A 9845-nucleotide genomic window follows, 5' to 3' on the forward strand; every position below is an offset into this window, starting at 1 on the left:
CATCACATCTATTAACAAAATACCACCTTGACTGTACATTAGGTCTACAAAGCCTCTAGACAATACACAAAGTTTAACTAAGATCGAGACACACCCCGCCATATAACTAACTTCTATACAATACCAAAAGTGAATGGATATGACACGGAAAGCCCTAAAGCAAACTGGAGCTCACCAAAAGCAGCTGGATATCCTGGCTCCTACTTGTGCAGTGTATGAGCTGAGGTACCTGTGCCTGCAGCATGAAATGCAGGTCCCCCGTAGGAGACGTCAGTACAAAATATGTACTGAGTATGTAAAGCTGTAGATAGTCACATATGATATAGGAGCTCAATAGAAATCAGAAACAAGTGAATAAATCGTAATAGGAGTGGACCACACTTACTAGAACTTATGACAACCTGTACATTGTATTTATTCAATCACTTTACCTTCGTTCTTATCATCTTTGTAATCATTACTGTACTGTACTGCGACCATTAGGCTGCCTCCAGTACATATCAACTGGAATCAACCCATGATAGACTTATGGCCCTGGGATACCACCCATAAACACATAAATAGGGATCGACCCATGATAGGCTTATGCCCCTGGGATACCACCCGATAAGATAGAACTTCCATCACTTAGTTCAATTAATCTTTGAGATTGTTATTTCGGTCGTCACCGCATTTTTGATACTTTGAAACAATGATAGATCAATAAGAGACATATAAATAGACCATCAATGCAATAACAATAAAGTAAGAACTCATTGGCACATCAATGAAGTGTTTTGGAGTCAACAATGCCATAACAATGAAGTAGGAACTTATTGGTATATCAATGAAATGTTTTGGAGTCATTAATAGCACATGGATCTTGTTTGAGTAACCGGATACCTTCTGACATTCATTAGTACAACAAACATGTAAGATTTGGAAAACAAGTAAGTATTGGAATGTCTTGACATCTTGTAGGGTGGAAACAAGTTCATTGGTAACGTAGGACATCATACAAAACCATTACGGATCACATTTTACAAGGAGTTATGGTCGTTTGAAGTTGACCCTAAAAATCTGTTTTGATAGGATGAAGTAAAACGAGTATAACTCCTTACTCAGACGTTGGATTTGGATGAAACCAATTGAATTGGATAGAAGACTCAAAGATCTTTCTTTTCATAGGTTGCATCTCTCCCAGTTCATTATATTAATGGATTTATGATTATTCGAAGTTGACCCAAAAATTTAGCTGGCCTCAGTAGTTTGTGTGCAGGAAATTTTCCTGCATATTTACTATTCCCAAATATCCCGGCCACCGTTTTATAGTTTTGAACATGCTCGATTATATTCTAAACCTATCTATTTTTGGAAATATTTATATCGTTGGAAAGCTTATTCAATAACCTTCGCATGGAACCATCGACGAGCAAATTCCGGTATAAATAAAATAAAAAAAATTAATTCCATATAAATAAGACCAATACACGTACTTAAATATGCCAATACACGTACTTGAATATGGGGTGTTACATCCTTCCCCCCTTTAGGACATTCGTCCATGAATGTTAGAGTATTTATTTAGCCGAAAAAAGTTCAAGTCCATCATTAATATTCACATCATCACATAAATACTCTGCATATATAAAAAAAACTTACTTGTTAATGTTCTAACTCTGTTTCTTAAACTTATCTTCATCTTTGAACAAAGGAGGGTACTTAGATTTCATTAGTTCCTCAGCTTCCCATGTAATCTCTTCCCTTTGACGATTTCTCTAACGTACTTTCACAGATGCTATCTCTTTATTTCTCATCTTCTTAACTTTGCGATCTAGAATAGCAATAGGCACTTCCTAATAGGTAAGATCTTCCACAACTTGCACATCCTCAGTAGAAGTGATATGTGATGGATCTTCGATGCATTTTTGAAGCATTGACATATGAAATACCGGATATACTGATGAGAGCTCTTGGGGTAGCTCTAATTCATATGCAACTTGTCCAAACCTTCAAGTGATCTTATACGGGCCTATATAACGTGGACTCAACTTCCATTTCTTGCCAAATCTTATTACCCCTTTCATTGGTGATACCTTTAAAAATACTCAATCACCTATAGAAAACTCTAGCCCTCTCCTTCTACTATCCGCATATGACTTGTCTCGACTTTGGGCTGTTTTCAGTCATTGCTGAATTACTTTAACCTTCTCTATGGCTTGATAAACAAGATCCGATCTGAACAAAAGAGTTTCACCCACTTCGAACCATCCTATTGGTGATCTACACTTCCTTCCATATAAAGCTTCATATGGTGCCATTTTGATACTTGAATGATAGCTATTATTGTAGGCAAACTGAATAAGAGGTAAATGATCATCCCACTTGCCCTTAAAATCTATTACACAAGCTCGTAGCATATGTTCAAGTGTTTGGATGGTACGTTCTGCTTGTCCATCTATTTGAGGGTGAAAAGTTGTACTCAACTTCACTTGTGTTCCCAAACACCTCTGAAAAGACTTCCAAAAGTTTGTGGTAAATTGGGTTCCCTGATCTGATATAATAGAAATTGGCACTCCATATAATCGGACTATCTCTTTAATGTACAGCTTCGCATACTCTTCAACTGTTTAAGTGGTCCTAACTGGTAGGAAATATGCGGATTTGGTAAGCCTATCAATAATCACCCATATAGAATCGAACTTCCGGGATGTACGAGGCAAATCAATAACGAAATCCATGTTGATCATGTCCCACTTCCATCTTGGAAGATCAATGCATTGCATATAACCTCTGAGTTTTTGGTGCTCAACTTTAACTCTTTGACAATTTGGAGATTCAACTACAAATTTTGCAATGCTCTTCTTCATGTCATTCCACCAATACATATCTTTCAAACCTTGATACATTTTGGTTGATCCTGGATTAATGGAATACCTTGAACAATGTGCCTCTGTCATAATCTTCTTTCTTAGCCCGTCTACATCCGGCACACACAATCGGTTTTGGCACTGAAGTACTCCTTCTCGCGTAAACTCAAATGCCTTGGTCGTACCACTTTGAACTTTCTCCTTAAGCTATAATAAAATAGGATCTGCATATTGCTTCTCTTTAACTTCAGATACTAATGAAGATCCCGCAGCATTATGTACGATAAGCTCTTTATCCGGAGTTTCAAGAAGGCGAACTCCCAAACTAGATGACTGATGAAGATCTTTAATCATCCCTTGCCTTTTTATAGGCGTCATCATAGCCTTACGACTTAATGCATCAGCTACCACATTTGCTTTCCCTGGATGGTACAAGATATCAACATCGTAGTCCTTTAATAGTTCAAGCCATCTCCGCTGCCTTAAATTTAGATCCTTCTGATTAAAAATATATTGCAAGCTCTTATGGTCAGTATATATATCAACATGAACCCCATATAAGTAGTGGTGCCATATCTTTAAAGCAAAAATAACTGCTGCCAGCTCAAGATCGTGTGTAGGATAATTTTTCTCATTTGGCCACAATTGTCTAGAAGCATATGCTACTACCTTACCATGCTGCATTAATACACATCATAAACCAATTCTAGAAGCATCACAATACACTGTATACCCTTCGGTGCCTTTTAGAAATACCAACACGGGTGTAGAAATCAACTTGTTCTTTAAATCTTGAAAACTCTTCTCACAGGCATCATTCCATTGGAATTTGGATGTTTTATGGGTTAGCTTGGTTAATGGTGCTGAAATGGAAGAAATGCCTTCAACAAACCTTCTATAATAACCGGCTAACCTGAAAAAACTATGAATCTCCGTAGGCGTTGCGGGCCTTGGCTAGTTCTTCACAGCTTCTATCTTTTGAGCATCAACCTTTATCCCTCCACTAGATATAATATGATCCAAAAATACCACCGAATTTAACCAAAACTCACATTTAGAGAACTTTGCATAAAGCTTACAATCACGAAGAGTCTGCAATGCCTGTCGTAAGTTATTGGCATGGTCCTCTTCTGATCTAGAATAAACTAGAATATCATCTATAAAAACTATCACAAATACATCTAGGAATGGCTTAAACACCCTATCATCAAATCCATAAAAGCTGCAGGTGCATTTTTTAACACAAATAACATAACTAGAAACCTATACTGACCATACCGTGTTCTATATCCTTCTCTTTGACCCTAACTTGGTGGTAACCTGACCTCAAATCAATCTTATAAAAGCACTTGGCGCCCTGTAACTGATCAAATAAATCATCAATTCTTGGGAGAGGATATTTATTCTAATAGTCACCTTATTCAATTATTGATAATCAATACACATCCTCAGCGAGCCATCCTTTTTGTGTACAAATAACACTGGTGCTCCCCAAGGGGATATACTAGGCCTTATGAATCCCTTCTCTAGCAAATCTTTCAATTGCTCTTTCAATTATCATAATTCTGCTGGGGCCATTCTATACAGAGGAATAGAGATTGGTTGGGTGCCTGGTATTACATCAATACCAAACTCTACTTCTCGTTCAGGAGGTAAACTTGGAATATCTTCAGGAAATACATCAGAAAATTCATTTACCACCGGAACAGCGTAAGTTGGTGGCTCCACTTCTATATTCCTTACTCTAACTATATGATATATGTATCCCTTGGAAATCATTCTTCTTGCCTTAAAATAAGAAATAAATCTAACTATTGGTGCGCTAATTTCACCTTTCCATTCAAGGACTGATTCATTTGGAAAATAGAAATATACCTTTTTTGTCCAGCAATCAATTGTGGCATAACAAGACGCCAACTATTCCATACCTATTATAACATCAAAATCTACCATTTCTAACTCCACGAGATCAGCCATCGTATCACGACCATAAATAATTACTATGCAGTTTCGGTAAACCCTTCTAGCTATAATAGATTCCCCAACCGGTGTGGAAACTTCAAATGGCTTAACTAATAGTTTGGGTATTCTTTTGAACTTTCAAGTAACCAATTGAGTAATATAAGATAATATAGAATAGGGATCAATTAAGGCATATACATCGAATGAAAAGATAGACAACGTACCCGTAACCACATCTAGGGAAGCCTCTAAATTCTATCGATCCGCTAGAGCATACGTATGATTTTAAGCCCCGATAGAACTTGTGGCTCCTTTATTACCTCTAACACAACCCATTAGTTGTGCACCCCTTTCTGAATAAGGCATCGATAATGATGATACAACAAATGCCCGTAGGTCATGCCATACCCCCTATGCCCCTTCGTGGGCATTCTCTCATCATATGCCCTGACATACCGCACCAAAAGCAATTGGTCCCCAGCTAACATGCGCCCAAATAATACCTTCCACATTTATTGCATAGCTCTCGAGGAGGTCTTGATTAGCTCATATTTCCTTGCCTTTGGTACCCCACTGTCCGCGAACTCTGACTCTCATTTCTGTGCTCAAATTAATTTCCTCTAGACCCTTGAAACTGTGGTGGGGCACTAGATGCAGAATAAGAAGATAATAGCCTAGGTGGTCTAGTAGAAAACTGTGGTCTGAACCCTCCTTGGGATGCCATGAACTGCCCTGTAGGTCTGGCCCTCTTGGAATATCCTCTTTTTAATTCCTGTGTTCTTCTCCTCTGCCTCTGATCTTCTATTTTCTATGCAAAATCTTGGATTCTCGCTATGTCCATATCTTTGTTCAAAACGGTAATAGTACAATCTCTAACCAGATATAGATCCAGCCTATCCACATATTGATGAACTCTGTCATCTATAGTAGCTACAACATTAGGAGCATATCTCGACAAGGAATTAAATCAAAGACTATACTCTCTCACACTCATATTCCCCTAACAAAGATTTAAAAACTGATTTGCACGGGCTTGATGAATCTCGAATGGAAGATAATGATCAAGAAATTCCTCTTTGAACTCTTTCCAAGTAGCTGGGGGTGCATCAATACCCCTAGATCGTTTCCAGTCCTCGTACCAATATATAGCCTCCCCTTTGAATCTATACGCTGCTACCTCCACTATCTCTCTACCTGTTACATGCATAACATCTAAGGACCTTTGAATTTGATGAATAAAGTCCTGTGGGTCCTCGTTAAGATTTGATCTAGTAAAAGTGGGAGGATCCGTCTTAAGAAAATCCTGTGTTCGAAGGCTAGCCGCCCTATCTGTACCACTAGGACCCGTGGTAGGAATGGCTTGCCCTTGAGCTTTCCCAACAACTATACAAGTCAAAAGTTGCACTGCATTTCTAAGATCTTGATCAGCAGCATTAATAGGTGGCTCTAGGGATATAGTTCTCCTCCCCCTTATTTCTTCCGGATTGGAAGAAGTTTTTGATGCATGCTCAACTGGAGCCTCACATTGATTAGCTGGTATAGTGAGTGACTTACTAGTCCCCTCTCTAGCAGCCACATCTACTTGTTTACCAAAATTCTTGCTTCTGGTAACTGGCATCATTACTATAATAATAGAAACAAACGGATTCAGTGGTCAACTATGACTTCATATACAATATAGGCTCTATCGCATGATGTAAGACATGAAGAAAAAGAAACAATTCCTAAATATCCATAGCCTCCTATTTATAGATGCGGTGCATGACCACCGATAAACAAGACTCTACGTAGACACGGTTTTGTAGACTCACTAGGACGAACTTCTCTGATACCACTATTATCATGCCTCAAATCCTATTGGGGTGGACTGGCACCCATAACTGAGGAGGCCCGGGAGAACCAACTCATAACCTTATACTTCCCATGCATACCTCTATAACAACCCGAAATTCGGATAACATCATGTCGCATATAAAAGTAAATAATCACCTGTATAAGCTCAAGCACATATATATATGTATATACAATACTTGGCCATTGGAGCCATCATGTCCATTAATAAAATACCACCTTGACTGTACATTAGGTCTATAAAGCCTCTAGACAATACACATAATTTAACTAAGGTCGGGACATACCTCGCCATATAACTAACTTCTATACAATACCAAAAGTGACTGGATATGACACGAAAAGCCTCGAAGCAAACTGGAGCTCACCAAAAGCAGCTGGATATACTGACTCCTACTTGTGCGGTGTATGAGCTGAGGTACCTGTGCCTGCAACATGAAATACAGGTCCCCGTGGGGGATGTCAATACGAAATATGTACTGAGTATGTAAAGTTGTAGATAATCACATATGATATAGGAGCTCAATAGAAATCAGAAACAAGTGAATAAATCGTAATAGGAGTGGACCACACTTACTAGAACTTATGACAACCTGTACATTGTATTTATTCAATCACTTTACCTTCGTTCTTATTATCTTTGTAATCATTACTGTACTGTACTGCGACCATTAGGCTACCTCCAGTACATATCAACTGGAATCGATCCATGATAGACTTATGGCCCTGGGATACCACCCATAAACACATAAATAGGGATCGACCCATGATAGGCTTATGCCTCTGGGATACCACTCGATAAGACAGAACTTCCATCACTTAGTTCAATTAATCTTTGAGATTGTTATTTCGGTCGCCACCACATTTTTTATACTTTGAAACAATGATACATCAATAAGAGACATATAAATAGACCATCAATGCAATAACAATAAAGTAAGAACTCATTGGCACATCAATGAAGTGTTTTGGAGTCATCAATGCCATAACAATAAAGTAGGAACTTATTGGTATATCAATGAAATGTTTTTGAGTCATTAATAGCACATGGATCTTGTTTGAGTAACCGGATACCTTCTGACATTCATTAGTGCAATAAACATGTAAGATTTGGAAGAAAAGTAAGTATTGGAATCTCTTGACATCTTGTAGGGTGGAAACAAGTTCATTGGTAACATAGGACATCATACAAAACCATTATGGATCACATGTTACTGAATAACTTTGGAAACTTTCTTAATAGAACAATTGTTCACTTTCATGCCAAAGATATGGTATAGAGTATGATTTACATACCTGACTGTCAACCTTCAATACTAGTCTTAAATGGACTTCCCTTCTTTTTGGATTACTTATCTACAATGAACATATATAGCAATCTAGTATTAGCAACCAAACGTCACAATTCAATTATTTGAATTCACCAAACTAGTGGTTAATACACCATAAAGGATGTCACTTTAACCCTCTTATACTCCAATTACATTCACATACCATGCATATTCGTACAACATCCTCCAATATCAAGTTTTGATTCATTTATCCTTCCAACCAATCCATTAAACTAAATTGAGCCATAAATATAAATAATCATCAATTCAATAGTATATCATCATATCCACCTTCCACAACTCAATTACCATATCCACCTTCCATAACTCAATTACCATATCCACCTTCCATAATTCAATACAACCAAATCATGTAAAATAGTCCATAACCCGATTTCTATCACCTTTCAATAACAACCAATATATATAATCCTCTATCACACATATACATATGGAAAAGAACAAAGGAAAACAATATTCATACCTTAGAATTCACTTCTTGATTATCCAATCCTGTTTGCACAAATAATAGGTGTCGTTCGAAGATCTCGAGATGACAAACGCAGTTATAGAATTGCTTTGGAATTTCTACGGTTGAATCAAAAGTAATTTAAAGGTCAAATTTGGATAGGGTTTGTTCTTCCTCAATGATTGATGATGAAAATGAGTTTTTGAACTCATATTCATGTATATATACACATATTCCCGTCCATAATATAATAGAAAATGACCAAAATGCCTTTAAAATTTAAATAATGTCAAATTTGTCCTTTGATGGACTGTTTTGATAAGCTAAAGTAGATCGACCATAACTCTTTTCTCCGATATCGGATTTGGGTAAAATTGGTATCGTTGGAAGGATAATTCAAAGGGCTTTCATTTCATATAAAGTAGGACACCCAGTTCATCCTGTACAAAGAGTTATGGTCGTTTGAAGTTGACCCTAAAAATCTGTTTTGATAGGCTGAAGTAAAACGAGTATAACTTCTTACGCAGACGTTGGATTTGGATAAAACCAATTGCATTGGAAAGAATACTCAAAGCTATTTATTTTCATAGGTCGCAGATCTCCCAGTTAATTATATTAAGGGAGTTATGATCATTTGAAGTTGACCCAAAAATTCGACTGGCCTCAGTAGTTTGTGTGCAGGAAATTTTCCTGCACATTTACTATTCCCAAATATCCCGACCACCATTTTATAGTTTCGAACGTCCTCGATTATATCCAAAACCTATCCGTTTTTGGAAATCTTTATATCGTTGGAAAGCTTATTCAATAACCTTAGCATGGAACCATCGACGGGCAAATTCCGGTATAAATAAAATAAAAAAAATTAATTCCATATAAATAAGACCAATACACGTACTTGAATACGCCAAGAAACGTATTTGAATACGGGGTGTTACAAATACCTATTATAATATCCTTCTACTATTATTTTTACAAGTACATATATTTTCATATCATGTTAAAGTTCTTTTTATGAATAATTTCTCTTTATTATATGTTCTAGATAATCGTGTATGTTCTATATTGTACGGTTTTTACTTGCTTTAACCATTTTATTCCTAATATTATATCTGCTTTTTGCATTTCTTCCTTTATTTCAAATTCTATTTTTATTTTCCTAACTCTATTATTATTTCTTTTTCTGTCGTATCCTGAATGTTTATTAGACTTCTTGGTAGATCTGTGCATATATTACTATTAGATTTTATTTCTTCACTTTTTACTAGATATTTTGCTATATAATTTTTTTCTTGTCCTGTGTTTAAGAGTATTAAATATTCTTTTTTATTTATTGTTCCTGTTATGTAATATTGGTTTGAATTAACTGTTGAAGTTGTTTCA

The sequence above is a fragment of the Capsicum annuum genome, chromosome 10 (genome assembly GCF_002878395.1).
Source record: "Capsicum annuum cultivar UCD-10X-F1 chromosome 10, UCD10Xv1.1, whole genome shotgun sequence".
In the NCBI taxonomy this organism is placed as follows: Eukaryota; Viridiplantae; Streptophyta; class Magnoliopsida; order Solanales; family Solanaceae; genus Capsicum; species Capsicum annuum.